The sequence below is a fragment of the Lissotriton helveticus genome, chromosome 9 (assembly GCF_964261635.1).
Source record: "Lissotriton helveticus chromosome 9, aLisHel1.1, whole genome shotgun sequence".
In the NCBI taxonomy this organism is placed as follows: domain Eukaryota; kingdom Metazoa; phylum Chordata; class Amphibia; order Caudata; family Salamandridae; genus Lissotriton; species Lissotriton helveticus.
The window spans coordinates 838,738,101-838,760,266 of NC_136070.1; the positions used below are offsets into that span (position 1 = coordinate 838,738,101).

Sequence of the window (22,166 nt, forward strand, 5' to 3'; positions counted from 1 at the left end):
GTGGCATGGAGTCAGCTGAAAAACAAAACACGCTAAAAGTTTTGAAAAAACAAGCTCGGAACAGCTTACACTTCGAGCTTGTAAGCTACTTTGTTTGGTACTCTGTCAATGACTGAATCAGATTCAAATTAGTATACTGAATATTTAAACTCCAACACAGAGTAAAACCAGACTCTATAAACCAGAGGGTATCGACTGCACACTAGGTCATGCCCTGCAGACAGCCTTAAAAACAAGACACGCAGCCGCGAGACGCTCTCTGTGGTGGGGGAGGGGCAAAACTGAAAGCAGGCTGGCGAATGGTGTACGATGTGCGCGCACCATGACTAGAGAGGAAAGCCAGATGGCGCCTCTGCACGTCATTGTGCGCGTAACCGCACGCTCTATGCCAGTCAAAAAGCTGTGGTCGGACATTTTAAAGCCCGTTTACTAAATGTCTGGCAGAGCACCGCATGCGCTGGCCCAGGTGAGACCTAAAAAGTAGAAATATTTCTCCATAAAGAGAGTGGAGGATAATTATATTCTTTACTTTCACATAGTCTTCCATAGGTGTGATGCTAATCACTCCACAAAGACAGCATCCAAGCAGACTACCAGAACAATGCTTAACTACAGGGTATGAGGACTACAGTATGTGGTAACCAGAAACAGAGTGGAGTCTGTGACACTGCATAAAGGGTCAGAAAGAAGATTAATCAGGGATTGGAATATTAAAACCCAACATGAGGTTGCGTCTTTGACAGAACAGCCAGAATACTGCAGGCTAAAACAGACCACGGTGGGTCCACCTTTGCTGCTTCAAGTCTATCTATCTATCTATATATCAGCAGTTATAAAGGGTCATGGTGTGTGTAGCTTTAAAGGGCCCTCTGATGAAAACTGGCAGATGCCCCCTTCACTACTTTCATATTTCCCTCACCCAGTACAGAGGTGGGGGATCACTTGGTTTCCAAATGTTGGAGCTCTGCAGCTTCTGTACCCCCAGCATCCCTGCACAAGTCCACCACATCACAATCTAAGGACAGTGATTGTTTTGCCGCATAGGTCTATGATGGGAGACTGAAGCGAAAAGGGGGTGGAATGGAAATGGTCAAGATCTGAAGACAATGAAAGTGGTTACTTGGGTGTAAAACTATAGGTAAGTTAAGCAATAACTAGAGTAAGGTGGATTGACTAGCAATAAGCAAAGATATGCATTATACCAGTACTATTTCTACAGGTTTTTGTTTAGAATTGCCACACCTAGAAGAACGACAACGTCAAAACAAGAATAAAGAATCACTAAACTTAGGGATAACCACAGAATTTTTTTGGGAGTAAAAACAACTATAAGAATAGGTCACCAGTGGAATAAACTCAAGAGTACCTGGACTCAGCTCTTTAAGAACAATAGTCGATTCCTTCCTTTAACTTTGTGTCGTTAAGTATTTTCATGAGTATGCGGAGTGAAAATTCTGTACTATGTACATGTGATTATTAGCAGCTACACAGTGATAAAAGAAAAAATGGAAGCACCAAAAATAAAAAATGTCAGTACTTAGACTGGAATCTGGAAGACATACAATTCTAAGCTAACTGTAATACTGTAGTTTTCTTTGGCCTATAGAAGATGGAATGGCCCAAGAACCAGCGTTTTACACAGAAACTTGTGCAACTATAGGACCTTCTTTTTGCACCAAACAATTCTTTTTTTCAAAATATGTTGTTTATGTTGTGCACTTTCAAATAATATTTCCCTTGAACACAGAATTTTGAGATTAGATGGTGTGCACAACTTAGTGCTTTGCAAATTATTTCTTTGTTTGGTCGTGATGTCTTGATCCACTAGTTAGAAATTAGACTCGGGGATCCAAGGATTGGGCATGTGATTATATGTAGGTTGTTATTTGTTGGCAGATGGGTTACGTTGCATGAAGATTCAGTAGGAGTGTGAGTGGAGTAAGTTTGTGAGTTTGTCAAAAATGTCTTCTTAAATCTTCATGAGTGTAGTATTGTCGTGTTTTTTTTTCTCTTTTCCAATTTTTTACATAAAGTTTTGCTTTGTCAAAAAGTGAAAAATGAAAAAGTGCTGTTTAAATAAATACTACTGAGAAGTTATAGGTTGCATTGATCCATTTTTCTTGCGCCGATTTGATTAGGATTTGGAATCATTCATCAGTATTGGCAGTTGGTTTGTTCTTATTGCTTAAAGGGCTCAGCCTTACTGATTAGAGCCACACCCATTATTGTTCTATTATCTATACCAGACAGCAGGGTCTGAGAACTGGATTGGAGGAGAGAGGTGTATTTAATAAATAAGATCTCCAAAGGCCTCACCATACTGGATGCTGGGCAGGCCCGCGACAGGTCTCATGCTAGTTCAGATTTGCATTCGACCAGATGAGCCGTGCTGTTTTGAGGGTTCAGGTGTCAGTTTGGCAGGGACCAGCCAGCTGACCTCTGACAGCCAAGTATCTCTATAGAAAAACTGGCCGCTTCAAAGAATGAGCGGTTTAACATAACAGTGCAAGACGTACCAGAGTGGGTGTGCAGTAGCCTGCATGTTCTACCCAGCTAAACATAATCCGACTTGTGGTTCAGCTTGGCCCATTTGGGAAGGTAGAAGTAAGACAATTCCAAGACAGTTTAACTGTACATCATCCCATCTGCACTGCTACCAGCCTTCAGGCAGCAGTACTAACCCTTTTCTAAGGAGATGCTACGGTATGCGAAAGGAGAGATTTGAAATGTGCTGGCACTAAGCATCAGTTAATACCAGTCCATTTGAAGCACTATTGCTAACAAATACTTTCTCGAAATGCTGACTCCCTTAAGCTCCTACAGAATATCAGCATTAGCATTATTAACATTAGCTTGCTGACAGATGTGCCAGTTCGAAAAGACAAAGCAGCATGCAATGGGTGCTGTCTGGGAAGCTCAGCTAGAACACAAGCTGCTCTATTTTGCACCCCTCATAGCCAATGTTCTGCAAAATCACTGTTAGTCAATCAGTCCCAGCAGACATGTAGCTTTCTATCATGTTGCTCGTAGTAAGCCTTCCTGGAAAAGTTAATCCTCTTCTCTGATATAGCAGAGTGCATGAACCATGTAAATGCTAAATTCAACACTAAAGTGATTGCTTGAAAAGTGTACATTGTGCAATCTGTTTTGTTGAATCATTGGATTGTCACAAAGGAGTTACTCTGGAGCCAAGAAAGGTCAGTAGTTGCCTTTAAATTACGTACCATTGAATTCGAGCAGCAGTGTAGATTATGGCATGCAATAGTCATGTTAACACCTGTGATAAAGGCATTTGTTTAACACTTCCGCAGCTATATCTCAGACATGCAAAAAATGTTTATTTCCAGTTTTAAGCAACAGTTTACCCTTGAATATGGTTTGAGGACAGCTTTTAGGGAGTTCAGTAAGAAATCTCATATCGAAGCAGGCAAGATAATAGTCAAATTAGCCACAATATAATATAAGTATGAGAGCTAGCTTAAATCAGTTTGGGGATCTGGTCATTGTAATTGCAAAATCATCTTTGTCCCTGAGCTTATCACTCACCTTGCAAGAAGTGGAAGATGCTTTGTCGAAAGGTATATCATTAAAAGCTCCCGGCCCTGATTTAGTGCCATTGGACTTTTTCAAGCACAATGTTAAGATTTGGGCCCCTCTTTTATTAAATGTATTTAGAGCAGTTGTCATTAGTCGTATTCCATCATCATGGAAGGAGGCAGTAGTGGTGCCAATTTTTAAGAAAGGCAATAGATCTGATCCCCGATGCTATCGCCCAATCTCATTAATTGATGCATCTTGTAAGATATTGGGTAGGGTTATCTTAGCCAGATTGGAAACATGGGCAGATTCGGTGGGCCTTATTGTAAACTCCCAATATGGGTTCAGGAAAGGCAAAGGTACTGTCGAACAGTGCCTGAACCTGGCATTGATTATAGGGAAACACATGAAGGCAATGAATTCTTCCATTCATCTTGCCTTCATGGATCTCTCAAGTGCATTCGACACTGTCTGCCGAAGCAAGCTGTGGAAGATGATGGAGGATATGGGTTTTGAGGAACCTCTGGTTCACCTGCTCCGTAGACTCCATGAAGCAACCACTGTAGCCATAAGGTTCGGGCCAGGGGGAGAGAAAACAAAGTCTATCCCCTCGACTGAGGGCGTCCGTCAAGGATGTATATTAGCCCCCTTCCTGTTCCTAGTTTACACTAATGGGCTGGAAAAATACCTGTTGGACCACTGCCACGATTTCCCAAAGGTTAATGGCAGGAGCATACCGATGCTTTCTTATGCCGATGATACGGTATTAATGACTCTCACAGGAAATAGTATGCAGCATTGTCTTGATGCCTTCCATACTTTTATGTTGGACCTAGACCTGAAGGTAAATTTCACCAAATCCTTTTCTATGGTCTGTGGCCCAAAGGGCACCAAAACCAGAAAGTTTGTAGTAAACAACTGTACCATTGAAAAGGTTGAAAACTTTAACTATCTGGGAAACCTTTTTAATAACAAATTAAGTTGGGCCCCGCTAATTAAGACTCGAGTCCAGAGTGCTAGTCGCTCTATTGAAGGACTGTTTCGTTTCTGTGGGAAGTTAGGTCAAAAACCTGTCAATCATTTAAAAACCCTGTATAAAGCAAAATGCTTGTCAGTAGCTATTTATGGGGCAGGGGTCTGGGGAACCGAAAGCCCAGATACAATACAAATTATGGAGAATAAATTTTCAAAACGTGTATTGGCCATTCCACTAAGTTCCTCAAATAGATTTGCCCATGATGAGATAGGTTTGAGTTATGTGAGTGACACTATTCGCCTCTCCCCCCTACTATTATGGGGCAAAATATGGCTATCAGAGGATCTACAATTGTCTAGAGACATCCTTCGGGATTGTCTAAAATTGACACACATGAATAAGATCCCATGGTTATCTTATGTAAATGAAACACTTCATAAAATAGGCCTGGGTGACATTTTTGATAGCCCCGAAAACATTCAGGGAGATATCAAATCCGTTATCAAATCAAGTTATTGGAAATCTTCATTTGTGCACTCTTTGGTTAGCCCTCACGAACTTAAGGTTACTTTACATCATCAGTTCTATTTAACCTTTATAAATCATGTGCAATGGCGATTCTATTTGACAAGGTTTAGGTTACACATTTTGCATTTTCTCTTTGCGTTTCCTAGACAGGGGAGCTGGTGTGAGAGACTGCCCCCCTGTCCCTGTAACAACAAAGATAGCCAAAGCACGATGCATGTTGTTCTTTTCTGTTCTTTATATAAGGATCCGAGAATGAGGTTTATCAAGCCGATCCTTAAGGAAAAACAACCTTGCCATTATAAAGAGGGTTATGACCATTTGTTAGCTTTGTCTACATCTGACGTTTGTTGTGCAATGCTAAGTTTTATACGTGTGTCACTCATGATCAGAAAACGGTATAGTTAATTTTGGCTCCCAGAACTAGTTTTGTTGCCCAGGTATACTGTTGTTTTTACTTTTAACACAACACTGATATGAAGTATTCATGATTAATTTAACCTGATCGAATAGCTATGGGTTATAACTTTGTCTAATAATCAATGTATTTTAGAAATTTATTGTATAAATTTAAAAACTGCTTCTAAATGAATTTTAAAGTATGTTCTGAAATGTATTTTTTTTTACTTTTATGATTCTTGTGTGAATCGAATAAAGTTTATGAAACGAAACGCATATTTATATAGCGCTTACTACCCCCGACGAGGCGTCAAAGCGCTTTTCAGCAAGTAGCATGCTACTTGCAAACACAAAAAGGATAACTGACGACTTAGTATAGGGAAATATTAAATTAATTTGAGCAGTGGACATGAGAGTCTGTTAGTTGAATTAAAAAGGATAGCGAGGAACAGAAGAAGGAAGGGTCCAGAAAGTGTTTATTTGGAGTTTATAGCAGCAGTAGGAGGTTTGGGATGGGGGGAGGGCCGAGTCAGAGGGAAGGGTTTAGAAAGGCTTGTTTGGGAGACCTGAATAGTATAAAAGATGTGCGATTATGTAATGAGGGGGTATAGGAGAGAATTCAAGCTAATTTATTTGCTTTATAATGTATTTTTATTCAATAGTGAAGCAATTGCCGATGAAGTTATGATAAAATGTACCTATTTGTGCAGTAACCTATATACATGTTAAAAATAGAATATAACCATATGTGCACGTTAAGCAGAGTCATCAGTGTATCTTATGTTTGGGGGTATGAAGTTCCATAGTTTGGCTGCTTGAACAGAGAAGGATGTGCCACCTATGGTATTTTTCTTGTATGCTAGGGTTTTGAGGAGAGGTGTCAATCTAAAGAGGAGGTTCTTTTGTTGAATGTATTTGGTGATGGTTATTCCGGTTCCATGTATTGCTTTGTGGGTGATACAAAGCAGCTTGAAGGTGGATCTTCTGGCAATCGGTGACCAATGTAGGGCCTTCAAGGCAGGGAAAATGTGGACATGTGCCTTTATATGTAAGAGTAGACTGTCAGCAGAGTTCTGAATCCACTGTAGTCTTTTCATAGTTGTCAAAAATGACATGTGGTAGAGGCTATTCGCGTAATCGAGTTTAGACGGAACAAGAGAGATAGTGGTGTGGCTCACTGGTTAGAGGCGTCAGATCCGGAAGCAGAGGACGGCCTGGGACCAGGGTTCAATTCCTGACGCGGCAGGGTCGTGGACCAGGGTCAGCGGACTTGATAATTCTCGCCTCGGTGCCTACTCTAACCAGGGATCACACTCGGCAACTCTGGGCATTAGCTTGCCTCATCTCCACAACGGCCCCCCACAAACGCCGGGGATGCCTGGTTTCACCTTGGAGATACCCAGTAGGGACCATCTCACAGGGAAAGCAAGGACGGGTTCCCCAGCGGTCTATAGCGCAGAGATACTCCTTCGGGAGTCGATTCTAGCACTTTAGAAACCCGCAATTAATAGTGGCCTGGACCTTGTGTGGATATCCCACGTTTGGTGGGATATCCACACCGAAAGAGATGTGTTGCATAGTTTTTATAGTAATGAAGCTTGACCTTGCTCGCTTGTCCACTTGGGCATTCACTGATAGCTTGGAGACCATGGTAATTCTGAGGTTTCTTACTTCCTTAGATACTTTAGGCTATGTTCCCCAATCAATCATCAAGCCAGGCGGTGAGTGGGTCAAAATTTTGCCAATCGCCACATGTGAGTATTTCCATTTTGGAAACATTCGATTTGATATGGCTCCATGTCATCCACTGATCAATGGCTCTGAGGAAGCTGAAAATTCGTGAGTTTCCAATGTCTTTGGAGCTTAAAATCATTGATCATTGCCGGTAATGACTTCAAGCAGATGTTGAAAAGCAGGGGTGAGCTGATAAAGCCTTGTTTATCTAGTTTGGATGAGAAAGGGGTGCATGGATGACATTAATTCTGTTTTGAAGGTAGGATGTGATCATGCGAGAGCAGGCCCCTCTGTGACAGCTTTGTAGATTTTTTGTATTAGAGTGTCATGGCCAACTGTGTCAAAAGCAGCTGAGAGGTCCAAGAGAAGTAATGCAACAACCCTGTTCCTGTCAACTGTGTTTTCAAGGTCATACCAGATGGCAATGAGGGCAGATTCGGTGCCTCTTCCTTGGCGGAAATCTGTTTGGAAGTCTGAATGTATTGAATTATCTTCATTGAATTGGGACATCTGGGCGAATGCTGCCCTTTCTATCAATTTGCCCAGAAAAGGTTTATTTGTAATCTGTCTGTAGTGGTCGGTGTTAAGCGGGTCAAGGTTCTTTTTTTTTCAGTAATGGGCCTATGTATCCCTTTTTTTTTCTTTTAGAAATATTTCTTAAGTTAAGGAATTGTTGAAGATTCTTTTTACTGGCGGGGCGCTAGGTGGCGCCAGACCAAGATGGCCGCACTGGTGTGAGGCTCCCGATCGACCGAGCACTCTCTCCTATGCTACAGGGATCCTGACCGGTCAAATTGGCCCCATCATTGCCCCCTCACCTCCGCATAATTGAGCTGATCACGGCGGTGTCTCGATTGCCCTGCGAATCCAGTCTGGAGTGGTGCCGGCGGCCGCGGAGAGCTGGGCGGGCTGCGCCGCTGCATTGGGAGTCCCTCGCGCGCCGGCTCGCACTGCTAGGAAAGGCCGGTGCTGCGCGGCCTTCCTGATACTGCCGGAGGTGCGCTGGAGAGGGCCTGGTTGCTGACCGCCTGAAGGGGCTCAACGTGCACGGGGGGACACCCAGCTACTACCATCAGGTGAGCGCTTCCCGCGGCTTGCCGCCTCACCCCGTCACTGTCCCCCCGGCGCTGGAAACGCACATTGCCATGCTCTCTGCCTCCAGAGTTTTGCCCGCCATCCGCCATCTTGGGGCTCCTGCTTCACGGCCTGGACCGCGTCGCGCCTGGCTATCGGCCCCAGCCTTGCTGAAGTGGGACAGCGACCACCGACCCTGCAGGCACTGCTAATGTTAACTCATCCGCTGCACGGCTGGAGCCCCCATCATCACATCCTCCTGATAGACGCTGCGAGGTGAGGCGGCGCCTCTCTCCCTGCGGCGGTTGCGTCGCCCCTGCTCCTGTCGCCGCTAGGGCCACCGCGGCGGTTACGACCCAGGCGCCTGCCTACTCTCCTTCTTGGGACAGACCCTGAGCTTTAAAGGTCCCCTGGCACCCGCTCGACCGCCCCAATAGCGGGTCCGCGCTGCAGCGCCGGCCACCATCGCAATACACTGGGCCCCTCCCATCTTGCCCTTCCACCTGTGGCGAACTGGTCTGACGCACTTCTCTCCTCCTTCAGTGGACGGACAAACGATCCCCTGGCCTCCACACGCTGAGCTATCCTGGGGTTGCTTTGACGACGCGACACAGCAAGAGGACTACACCACCAGGGGCCACTGCGCTGTAGGGCGCTCTGCAGTATCTCCACTCCTCGGGCTGCACCTCGCACTGACTACTCTGCCGGGAGCCCTCACCCACTCTGTGCCCAAGACTGCGGCTGCTCTCGGTCATTGTCCACCCCAACGGCCCCCCCTATTCCGCCCCGTCACTGCCGCGAGCTGGCGTTCATTTCCCCTATTACATCGCGAGCGCCCAGACGAGACATGGGCCTCAGTGATGCCCGGCAGTCCAAGATTCCGTTTGAATCCAAAAAACCCTCCAAACCGACGCCGGAATCGGAGGGCAGCCCTGCGGCCTCCGCCCCTCAGGAGGAAGACTGGAAAACTTTATTGCTGGGCATGAAGCAAAGCCTCTCCACAATAGACGCCAAAATAGACACTATGAACATGCGCATGGACAGCGTAGTGGCCAAGCTGGGGCAATATGACACCCGCATCAAGGAGTCTGAAGACAGGATTTCTGTTCTGGAGGATGGTGCCACCTCCACGCGTAAACAGGTCACTCAAAATGGACAGGTTGCTCAAACTCATAGCTGACAAGAACGAGGACTTGGAAGCGAGGTCCCGCCGCAATAATGTCCGTATTTTAGGCCTTGCGGAGTCCACCAACACAGGCAAAATGGAGTCCTTTGTGGAGAATCTCCTCATAGAACTATTTGGGAAAGAATCCTTCTCTCCACACTTCATCATTGAAAGGGCCCATAGATCTCTGGCGGCCCTACCGGAGCTCCACCTCGCCCTGTCATCGCGCGCTTTCTGAACTACAGAGACCGAGATGCGGTGTTGAGTCGCTCGAGGGAGCTGGGCACTGTGAACTATTGCAACACGTCTCGCTCCTTCTTTCCAGATTTTACCCCCTCAGTCCAAGAGGCCAGGCGCAAATTTGCGGGGGTTAAAAAGAAACTCCAGGCGCAGGAGATTCCATACGCCATGTTATACCCAGCCAAATTGAAGGTATCATACCAGGGCAGGCACCATTTCTTTCAAAATCCGCAACAAGTGAAAGACTTTCTCAAACACTGTAGGAGAGATCGAGGCGGCGACGAGGCGACCAGCCGCCGCTCCAGGTCTCACTCACCACTATCGCAGCAGGACTGAGCGGAAGCAATGAGACACTGACCCTCGGCATCCGACGCGCTCTGGCCATCATCTAAGCGGAGCCGGTCTCCTTACACATTGTGTTTTAGGTACTTAACCTGCACTAGACTTACCGGTCTATGATAATACTAAGTGCTTGGTCACCCACCTCCGTCCCACGATTGACGCCTGGTAAGAACCCGGTGTCTGTGGGTGCAAGTAGGGAGGTGGTTGGCAGGTCTGGTGCCCCTAGTTCTGTCCCCCAATGGGCGAGCCCCTACACACCCCATCCCTTCTGCGGGAACGGGCAGTTGTCATACCATTTCTGGTTTTTGTTTTTTTTGTTCTGGGGATGGTGGGTGGGAGCTGTATTCCCGGCCAGTTGGGGTTGCCCGTGTGGATGGGAAGAAACTCAATATGCATACTGCTGTCTATATTATTTTTGCTATGTTGTCCTCGGGGTGGTTCTGTGGGAGGATTCGGGGGGGAAATGTCATTTTTATAACGTCAACTGTGCTAAGGGCCTTATTTACAGTATAACATGTTACAGGATTTGTTTTATCTCTGAATGGGTGACGTAGAGAATGAGCGACCATCACAACAATTTCGGCTAGTATCGTGGAACATTCGTGGGCTGAATAATCCTAGAAAAAAAAGAGACAAATTCTGGGGTACCTTGACAGGCAGGGTGTGTCGATTGCCATGCTTCAAGAAACACATTTATTACCAGATAGCTCTCCCCTCTTTGCGTCCAGATGGGCCTCCTGCAAGGTTTTCTCTTCCTATTCCAACTATGCCAGGGGGGTTACGATCCTGGTTAGACGTGGAATGAAGTTCACACCTGCCGGGACAGAGGCGGATTCGAGTGGCAGATACTGCATGGTCTGGGGGCAATCATACTCGCAGACTGTCCTGTTTGCATGCTATTATGGTCCCAACACCGACGACACCTCCCCGCTTCTCACAATGTGGGGCAAGATTCAAACACTGGGCATAGGCCACGTCATATTGGGAGGTGACTTTAATACTGCAATTGCGCCGGCCCACGACAGGTCTCACCCCCAGGCCACACACTACTCCCATACTCAGCGCGCGCTGTCCTCTATCACTGCTGAACACCACTATATAGCTGCTTGGAGACACTTACATCCTTCCCTCAAACAGGGCTCTCATTATTCTGCAGTACACCCCACATGGGCGCGGCTAGATTACGTGTTCCTATCGGCTGGCCTCACTCCCTGGCTGGCCGGCGCCCTACACCTTGCCAGGACTTTCTCTGACCATTCCCCGGTCCTAATATCACTGCGCATTCCCACTGAGACCTCTCCTTACTTGAGTTGGCGCCTTAATTCCGCCCACCTTACAGACTCTGCTTTCCGAGCATACCTGGAACAGGACATACACGACTTCTTTGAGTGCAATGTGGGGTCGGTATCAACTCTCACGACGGTTTGGGAAGCCTTTAAAGTCACGGTGAGGGGATGGTGTATCGCTAAGGGAGGCGGCGTCCTCAAATCATTGCGCGGTGAATTGCGTAAACTTGACTCCGAACTTCGGGACCTAGAACAGAGAAGAACTCGCGACGCCCGAGACCACGCTTCCAATGCCCTACTTAGGGAAAAGCTGAACAAATACACGGAGGCGGCAGATATGGAGTGCAAGTTCCTCGGCAAACAGCACACTGCTCGCATCTTCGGCGAAGGAGACAGGCCCGGCAGAGCACTTGCCTCAGCTATCAGGACCCCTAGATATAATAACTATGTCTCCACCCTGCTAGATGAACATCAAATCCCACAAAGGGACCTCACTGAACAACTCCGTATCCTCACACATCACTATTCCATTCTCTACACGTCCCACAGGTCAGCGCCTATTAATCTGAACCCATATCTCGACGACACCGCCATTGCATGGCTTGGCCCGACCCAGCAAAAATTTCTACACCACACTCTTGAAATAGATGAAATAAAGGACGCTATCATGTCTATGAAATCAGGCAAGGCGCCTGGCTCCGACGGGTTGCCAATTGGCTTTTACAAAGCCTACATACATATACTCGCCCCAATCTTAAAACAAGTCTATTATTCTGCCCTTGAGGAGGGAACTCTACCGTCCTCTATGCGCGAAGCCCTTATAACATCCCTCCTGAAGCCTGGCAAGTCACCGGAGCACTGACTCCTACAGGCCCCTCTCGTTGCTCAATACGGACGTAAAGATATTGGCGAAGGTACTTGCAACGCACCTTAACCTGCTGATGGAACGCTTGGTTTTACCTGACCAGGCAGGATTTGTCCCCAACAGGGCGACTTCCCATAATTTACGCACCCTTCAGGCTGTACTGCAGGACATTAACCCTCGCTGCGAAGCGGCTGCTGTGTTCCTCGACGCTACTAAAGCGTTCGACTCCCTTGAATGGGATTACCTCTTGGCCCTTCTCGAACGAATGGGAATTCCATACAGCTTCCTAGATTGGATTAAACTGCTATATAATAACCCATGTGCTTCAGTCCTAGTAAATGGCGCTAGGTCGGCTCCCTTGGACATTCATAGAGGCACCAGACAGGGTTGCCCTCTTTCCCCTGTCCTTTTTGCGATCGCCATCGAACCGTTGGCGGCTAAACTTCGGCAGCATCATAACCACCGCTCTCTGATATACCCAGAGCGCCAGCTACTAGTTGCACTGTACGCTGATGACATAACCCTGTACGTACACAAACCGCGCGAGAACCTCAATCCCATCCTGCGTGAAATTACTAAATTTGGTGCCATATCAGGTATACAAACCAACTGGTCGAAGTCTGCTCTCTTCCCCTTAACGGATAAAAGTGAGCAGTTGCCCCTGGACTATCCCTTGATGTGGGAATCAGAGGAGTTCAAATACCTTGGCATCATTGTCTCCCGAGGCCGAGAGGAACTCATTAGGGCCAACTATGGCACTGTCCTGGATAAATTGATTGATACCATCACTAAATGGATCCATCTCCCACTTTCCACGGCGGGCGTATTTCCCTTATCAAGATGGTTGTCCTTCCCAAGCTGCTCTACCTCTTCACCAATATACCGTACAGTCCGGGATCCCATTTTTTCCGTTCCCTCAATTCCCAACTATCGCGCCTAATATGGGGCGGCAAGCAGGCCAGGATTAGCTTGCAGACACTCATGCTACCCTACCACCAAGGTGGATTTAATGTCCCAAACTTCCAACGCTATTACAACTGTGCCCAGGGCCACTTCGTCGCTTACTGGCTTCACCCTCCCCCCTTCATGGCCCACTTGGCGGTGGAGGACGGCTATATGAGGCCTGTGCGACCGTCGGGGTACTTATACACTACGCCTCGAGTCACAGACCGAGACCCAACCACAGTTGATTGCACTGTTCTGGCTTGGAAGCGCCTGGCGGATCACATGGAAGTCGAGTTTTTTTACTCTCCACTTATGCCCCTAGCGCACGACCCAAGATTGCGCATGGCCTGTGAAGAGATTGGACGAAAATTGCTCACGAAATTGGCAATCCACAAGTGGGGCGACCTATACCTCCAGGGACAATTCCGAACAGCGGCACAGTTCTTTGGGGAGACTACCCCCTCCGTAATGGAAACGTTCCTCTATGTACGGCTCCGTCAAAATGTTAGGGCAGTTACTCCTTTCTTCCCTGACGAGCCAGACACCCTGGCCCCCCTGCACATGCTCCTACAAGCGGACTCCCCAAAACACGTGGTGTCCATGCTCTACAGACATGCACAGCCAGCTCCATCCCCCCCCCGCACTTAGAGCCCGCAGCGACTGGGACAGCGACCTAGACGCCCCGATGTCGGACGAGCAATGCTCCCACACTAATGCAGTGACCGGTAATGCCCGTCTCAGGCCGATTCATTTCAAATTCTTGCATCGAATCTACTTTACTCCTTCCAAACTATTCCGGCTCGGTCTGCGCGATAACGACCAATGCCTCAGATGCAGGGGCGAGGGAGCCGACTTCTTTCACCTGGCGTGGACATGCCCTGCTGTATGATGTTTTTGAGGCGCTGTCAGACATGGTCGGGGTGGATATAGATCCCTGTCCAAAGGTTGCCCTGTTAGGCCACATGGCCCCAGCGCTGAAGTCAAATAGGACATTTTTCGCACTGGGCCTCCTGTTGGCTAAACGACACGTGGCATGCAAATGGGGCAGGGGCCGTGCGCCTAAGTTCAAGATGTGGCTCAACACCATGGTCACCTGGCAAGAACACCTTCGACCTCCTACCACACATGTCCCGTCCCAAAGATCTCTGGGGGGCCCCTTACTGCCTATCTTCTTCGTGAGCAGGGTGAAGCCTCTTCGGATACATGAAATTACGCTGGAACTCTCTAACCTCACCCCTCTCCCTCACCCAAACCTTGGCCTGACCCCTCCACCTCCCCCCCCCCCCCCCCACCTCCCCACCTCCCCCCCTCGATGTTATCCTACGCACGGATGCGCTTGCACACTAGGCTCTGTGGTGCCTCTCCCAGGACTTCCATATGCTTTTTGAACCATTTGGCGACCTGACTTCATATCCCACTGGCTTATGATGCCCGGCGCTGGGCTGCTCCACGACCTGTTCCTGATGCCAGACCGCATACTCACTTCACTGACATGTTACACATATCACTTCTACTATGGCCTTTGCACTTTATTTCCCTCACGGGTTGGATTTGAAATGTTCCCTCCTCCCCCCCCTCTTTGCCCCTCCCCTCCCATGTCAGCCTAACGTACAACGTGAGTGCGGAGCAATGTTAACCCCAGCGAAGGTGGCTCCATCTTCTACCTATCGCCACCGCATGGCTCCTCACCTCAAGATCCTTTCATCCACATACAATGTATGGTGGTACATCATGGGAGGGGTCAGTTTCGTTTGGTGTTTTGCTGTTAGTAAAATAAATGATAAAAGAAACCTCAAAGTATGCTGCTTGTATACATAATGCTTCCGTGCCATTATTATAATGTACACGTCATCTAACCATACAACTTTTATATCGCGGCCGGCCCAGAAGGGTTGTAGGCGACATGCTGTGTCTAACTTCTGTAGTCTGGCATTCCTGCTGTTGAGTCCATCCTGGACTAGTTCCATGGTAGCTGCCGGCCTGCCGCCGCAGGTTGTAGGCGTGAAGCTGTGTACTGACCTTTCCTTTGTTATCAATAAAGGTTTAAAAAAAAATTTTTTTTTAAAAAGATTCTTTTTACTGGTGTGGCAGCAAAGGTAGTTAGAAGAACTTTCTTGAAGGTTTGTGGTGGACATCGGTCAGAAGGGCTACTGGCAGGCCTGCTTGCTTTAACCAGGTCTATAAATTGAATGTGCGATATTTGTTGGAAGGAATGCAGAGGCTGCATTAGCCTACTTTTGAAGGGTTTTTTTGGGAAAGGGTTGGTGCTGGTGGTTTTTCTTTGTTTTAAATATGAGTCCAACGCGTCTGCTTAGGCTATGTAATGATTTGCCAGTTTGTACATTTTTTAGTATTGGGATCAGCTCCTTTTAGACAACGTGGTCTACGAAGTTTGGTGAGAATTTTATAGAATTCTTTATTTGCACATTTAGCATTTTGAATACTGTCTGAATAGTATTTTTCTTAGCTTTTTTGATTGCCAACTTGTATAATCTGTTAAGTTTCTGTAGGTGAAGCTTGTCTAGATTGGTGTTTATTTTGAGCCAGGTGTGTTGCAGCTCTCTAATTTGCGGTTTTATCTCTTTTATCTCTGTATTTAGCCAAGGGTTCCCATTTTCTTTTTTCTGTTGTATCATTCTTCGTGATATTAGGATATCAAAAGCGTCCTGTAGCCACCCATATAATTTGTGAACTGAATTTATTGTGTATAGATCTGTATTGGATGTTAGTTCTGTTTCTAAGTGTTCAAAATTGAGTTCATTCCACAGTCGATAGCTGGATGCATGTATGGTTATTTTAGATGTGTTGTTTTGTGGTGTTTTATGTTGGAAAGCAAGCAAATGATCGTCTGACCATGCAACTGGAATATTCGTTTGAAACTTAACTATTTCTGCATTCGCAAAGATGACATCTAGGATGTGTTTAGTGATGTGTGTGGGTTTGTGGACTATCTGGTGTAGGTTCAGTGCGTCTAGGCCAGTGATGATTATTTTTGGACAGGGAATATTTTGGATGTCAAACCAAATGTTTAGGTTATCAAGAATGCATAGGTTGGAGTGTAGTGTTATCAGGTTTGAAACTGCATCTAGAAATGTATCTGGGAATGTAGCAATGCTAATTGGAGGTCTGTAATGGAGTAGGAAGTTATAGGAGAAAGATGGTGTAGGGTTGCATCTGGTGAAGAGGGCCTCACAACCTTGTAAGGAGAAGTCGTCAGCTTTAGTGATATTTAATGTTTGCTTCAATACAATAGCTAGGCCACCTCCTCTTTTCCCTGCACGATTTTGTGAGAGTTTGATAGCATAGAGGAATAACTTCATGTAACACTGGAGCCATGTCATCTCCCAACCATGATTCAGGTATGTAGATTAAGTCAGGTTGTGCGTCAGTGAAAAGGTTGTAGGTATGATGCTTGTTTTTTTTGAGTGATCAAGCATTTATTAGTAGGCAGTTTAGAGAATGTGTTTTGGTGATGGTGTGACCTTGTTTTGTAGAACAGTTAGCAGTGTTTTGCGGACTTGTAGCAGTTGTGTCCTTAGTGCTGGTATTAGCTGTACAAGGATAGCACTAGTGTAGTCCTGTATCGTATTCCTCGTCCAGCAGGCTAAAAAGGCATTTTGATAGGTCTGTGTGTGTAGGTGGTGGATATGGTGGTTGAGAGTAAGTTGGTGAGCTGTGTTGTTTTTGTAGAGTAGCCTTGTTGTGCAGTAGACATGGAGATGTGAAGTTGTGAAGAGTGGTATGTTGTTTATTTTGTTTGGGTCTGTTTACGGTGGATGGTGTAGGAGTTAGGAGTAGTGGTGCATGCAACATGTGGGTCATGTTGTAAGGTTCTGAATTGTCCAATGGATGAGAGGTAGTTAAAGGAGAATTGCTGTATATGCAGGGATGTGGAATTTAATAAAATATCTACTTGTCCATGGGGTAGGTTGCTTCATAAATCTACTTGTCCTGTAACAAAATCCACTTGCCCATTTGGGGATATGTAGTGCAGCGACAAATTATGCCAGCAATCTCATTATAAAATAGCTCTGATTTAGCCTCTCTGATTATGCCAGGGCTCATACCACAGTAGTGTTTGAACACTTGCATTCCCCTTATGTTGCCACATTTCTGCAGATCTACATACTGGGGCTGAAGGTAGTGGTAAGCAATAGTTTTAGGGTTAGAATGCCCTTTTGAGTCTGTGCAAACCTGCTACCTTGCATGCTTTAAGGGTTTTAAACAACTCTTCTCTAATCTTTTGCCATACTGAGAAATGTTTGAAATTTACTCCTGACAATGGCAGACGTAAACCTTCTTCCTGTGTTGGGGGAAAAAGTAGTTGGAGGTAAAGTGAACTTGCAAACACTCAGATTTTCGCATGAGTAAATCTACACATGCATATTTGCTCATGCTAAAATGCAGTTCACAAATATTTTCTGGGAGTACTATTTCTTGTCCTACATCTGTAGATTCTTGGGAATTCACAAAAGCTGTATAGCTGCACTTAATGCAAGGACAGATACCAGGGGTGCACTTCTGAGACTTTCTTTAATAATTGGGCCCCTAATTTGGTCTGGCGTTGACCGTGACCTTTTATGTTTATTAAAATATTGTCTCCCTCTCTCTGTATCGTCTGGCTTCACTGTGAGTGACATCATTCTGCTCTTTCACAAGGCGCATATTGGTACACTAAGTAGTTTTGTTCAGTGCGGTGTTAGATGTGGGGAGGGGGAGAGAAAGCTTGGCAGTGGAGTTGGTTTAGGGTGTGTATCATTTGTGTAGTCAGGAGGGAGGGAATGGGTGTATGGTTCTAGTTTGTGATGGAAAGTATTATGAGGTAATGAGTGTGTGAGATTTTGTTGTGTTGGGGTGTGTGTGTAATGTTTTGTTGTTTAGGAGTAGTGAGAGGTGATAACGCATCTATTTTTGGAGAAGTGTTTGTATGTAACATATTGTTGACGAGTGGAAGCTGCAACAAAGAGGGATGGTGAGGGTGTTTTGGAAAAGAGTATGTGGTGAGCGAGAGGGGATGGACAAGAGTTTGGATTTTTTTTTATACTTGATTGCTGGAAGAGGTAATGTGTGGTGGAATGTAGTATAAGGGTTGTGTGGTCGTATTTTTTTGTTGTAAAAAGCGAAGGATGTTGGTGGATGAAAAGATGGAAGGTGGAGTATAGATTTGGTGGTGACAGAAAGGGTTCCGTTAGGTGTAATTAGATGGTAGAGCAGGTGCTTTGTAAGAGCAGGGAGTGCGCGTCTGGATGGGCTACAGTTACGTATCGTGTGTATTTGGGTTGTGTCGGCAATGAGTGGATTGGTTAGTGGTATAAGATAGAGTGGTGTTTTGTGTGCGAGTGAAGGTGTCATTGTGTGGTAGTTGAGGTAGAAGGGTGTATAGGTGTGGTTTGTGGGGTTTTGTAGTATGGGTTGAGATACTGAAATGAGTGTAGGGTTGATTTGTAGTAAGTGTGAAGAATGCATTTGCTGTTACTGTGTTAATATGTTTCGGGATATGGATGGGTTGTGGTGGGAGCTGGGGAATGGGGAAAAAGGGCAGCATCTCTGGCCCTAGGCCTAACCAGTTCCAAACTGGCAACTGCAATTTGTCTTCTCCACCCTTAGCTTCGATGCCCCAGCTGAGAAGCCCTGAACCCAGACCTTAAATAGCCCTAGTAATCAGGTGACCCTTTCAGCCAGTGGGAACCCTAATCAAATCATTTGCTGGTGAAAAACTGAGTGGACCATCCTGGATTTGAACCTGTAACTTTGAGGTCAAAACACAGATCCCAGCAGTGGGTATATTTGCCCACCAACTCACTGGACCTAGGTATGATTGTTTAAACCCAACAAACGGAAAATAATTCATGCCTTGAAAGCGTATCAGACAAGTGTGAAAGAAGGGCTAGCATCCAATTTGGGCAGAGGAAGAAACATAAATGGTTAATACTGCCATTAAACAAGCACTGGCAAAGCCAAAAGGTCTCATCTATAAGACCTATTGTCTTTGCCAATCCTTTTTAGCTATGCTATACAACATAGCAGCTAAAAATCAACGATGCGGCAGCCAAGTCACTTTGTAGGAATGTGTTCTAAAGGCATGTGCGCTACAAAAGGAGCACATATATATTTATTTTCCCAACATTTATGAAAATAACATCCCCGAAAGCGGAATCTATGTTGAACTACTGGGAAACCAAGTGTACTTGGAAAAGACCTAACATTTACTGCCCTGTCCCACCAATGTGTCGAAGGAATTTAGGCAGCCACATACTTTGCTTTGTTGTAATGTATATTACTCTGAAGAAGGGACGGGAATAACTTGAAAACTTAAGTCAGTTGCAGTCAATTTTGCATGACAAAGGGTAGTCAACACCAGTGATCGGTGTGACATTTACACACGTGCAGGGCGCCATAACCACATTAAGATAAAGGTGAATTTGTGCTGAGCAGCCTTAAAAGCTTACTGTACAAATAAAATCTTTGTATGATGAGTTGCTCTTAAAATTGTGTCTTCACATGGTGCAGAAAGCACAGACTGGATTATGAAGCAGGCACAGTAAAGGAAAAGCCTTGTGGGTTTGATAAGATCAGATTTTACATTCTGTACTGTCTGCAAGCCATGAATCCAGCCTGGGAAATTATTCAGACAAAGCATCAGTGAGTAATCTCCAAAAGTATGTCAACTGCTCAGGGCTGTAGTGTTCTCTCAAATGTTTCAGTTATTCCAAATAGATATCAAACCTAATCAGCATCTAATGTAGCCATTTTCGTTACTCCGTGCTTGAGAGCAACATAGAGCACAGGGGAGAAGGGGGGAGGGGAATAAGCATACAAAGGAGACATCTGAGCAACACAAGCACTTTCATGGAGCGTTTCATGAAAAAGAAAAGAAAAATACGAGTTTCTGAAAAGCATAAAGCGGTGGGAATATAGGAAGAGACAATCAGACAGGTGGTAAAGAGGTTATATTCCACAGTAGGGACACAGGCATGCTGGACCCAGCTAAAAAAATAAAGCCAGCAAAAGTGAGTGACAAAACATGCAGTCAATGGTAAGCAATGGGTGGAATGCATTCCCAGGTAAGCTTTCAGTAGGTCCTCTATATGTATTTGCAACCAGACAGCTGCACCGTCTGGTAGGTTTCAACCTAACAATGGCTTCATTGTCTATCTTCTTCAGAGCAATGATCAACTAAAAGCAGTTCGAAAACTTTCAAAAAAATATCCAGCAAAAAAGTGGTCTTAAATCCCTACATCGAACTGATGGAACTAGTGTACGAATAAACTTATCATTATCTATCATTTACTTTCCACGACCGTGCTATTAACAGATTGGGGCCTAGTATTACCAATGTAGAGAAGATGGCTACATAAGCCCAAAAATAAGTCTTAACACAGACTACCAGAGCAGGCATGAAACTCATTTCTACTTATAAGTAAATCAGTAGCATTTAGCAATGAGGCTATTTCGTGGGTGAAGCATAATATCCAGCTGTTTGTCAAAACGAAAATGCCTAGAGCATAGTAGATGAATAAAACTGATTAGTCGCTGCCAGTACAAGTGCTCTCTTAGCAGACAACTGAAATGTGACACACTAGGCTACATTCATCGAATTAAAGGAGAATCATTTTAATTAAGAAGCTCAAAAACCCATCAGACGATGAATAAGTTTGGAATGTAAAGCGTTGCACTCAGAAAATGAATCAAAAGCTGATAAAGGACCAAAATCAGGGGAAAAAGTAAAAGAAAGGGATAAACAGAATAAAGGGGTAACTAATTTTACCAGAGGGAAAAGTGGCTTGAATACAATTATATGGCAATGACGTAATAAGTAGAAAGCAGGAGTTACATCGGAGTAAACAATGTATCGCTTTTACTATGAGGGATAACAAAATATGGCCCCATGTTGCAAGTGTATAATCACTGACCACCTGTGCAGGGCTAATCTCCCCTGCCAGCTCTGTATAGGGAACAGCCTACCCACTTGAGTAACCCTTCCAGAGGGCACTTTGCATCCCCCAACCCGTGCATGTGCCACCCTCCTACTACCGCGCGGTTTTATTTTTAATTCTCGTATTTCCCTTTAGTGTCATGGTAGGGTGAACACAATTTTAAAGCCAAAAACCGGGACATTTACCAAAAATAGAAGAACTACAATTATACTTCAACCCAGCGAACAGAAAGACCGTTCTCCTTAGCAGAGAATGACAGGAGAGGCACTAAGAACATAAGTGAAAATGCAATTTTTTAAGCCAGTGGCATGCCTGTTAATTAAATGTATTTCTTATAACAGCTGCTAAGTATCCCTGCTTTGCAAAACATAAAAAAATACCTTCCACCTTTTTCAGTCGACCCTCTCTAAAAATCGGGACATGAGCTAAATTTCCTTAGATCTGCCGGGACAGCTGGGGGAAAACCGGGACTGTCCCTGCAAACATGGGTCTGCTGGGTGCCCTGTCAGGGTGCCTACATAAGCCAACCGGCCGGTTGTACCATGGAGACTTCAGCTCACATAACAAGTGCACCTCTGTAAACATCCCTCAACTCCGCCCAGTGCGCCTACATGATGACCCCTGTATCTAACAAGTCAGCTGTAACACCAGCATATTGTGTCTCGGCGTTGTCTGCAGACTTTTACCCTCTTCAGCTTACCTGACTCAGTCGTAAATTCCCCTCTTCAATTCTCCCAGGAAGACAGCACACATGTGAGCACTATTTCCGGCGATGCAAAGACGTCCCTACTCATAAAGCTTTCAAAAAATCAGTGGCAAAAAAAGAGGACTTCTAGAACGAACTCGTTTGCAGAAGACGAAGTAATTATCTTGAGTTAGGAGTCCACCCAACACTGCTGGAGATCGTTCCCATGTTAGTGAAATGAATCGGCCATCTTGTAATGGGAAAACGGCAACGCTGTATGACGACGAGAACGGGGTAAAGGGGTCTTATTTGAAGCCTTTTAAAGGAATCACTGTTTACGAAAGCAAAGAACTAGAGCACTTATATTTATGTACCAGGCGAAACAAAATTCATGCCTCCTTGGATTCATTTTTTTCTGATATTTAAAGTAGTTCCAAAGAAGCAGGGATAGAGGAT

The 22,166-nt window shown here is 45.5% G+C and overlaps 1 protein-coding gene across 5 annotated transcripts in view; it reads right to left on the reverse strand.

The window, feature by feature from the left end:
- CCDC9 (coiled-coil domain containing 9) overlaps positions 1 to 21,805 on the reverse strand; it is a 381,329-nt gene extending 359,524 nt beyond the window's left edge. For 4 of the 5 annotated variants that reach the window (XM_078661011.1, XM_078661012.1, XM_078661008.1 and 1 more), the window contains exon 1: positions 21,726 to 21,805. The gene's annotated coding sequence lies outside the window, so the exon portion shown is untranslated. The remainder of the gene's footprint in view (positions 1 to 21,725) is intronic. The other variant, XM_078661009.1, reaches the window with a different exon arrangement.
- Positions 21,806 to 22,166: the final 361 nt, after the last annotated feature.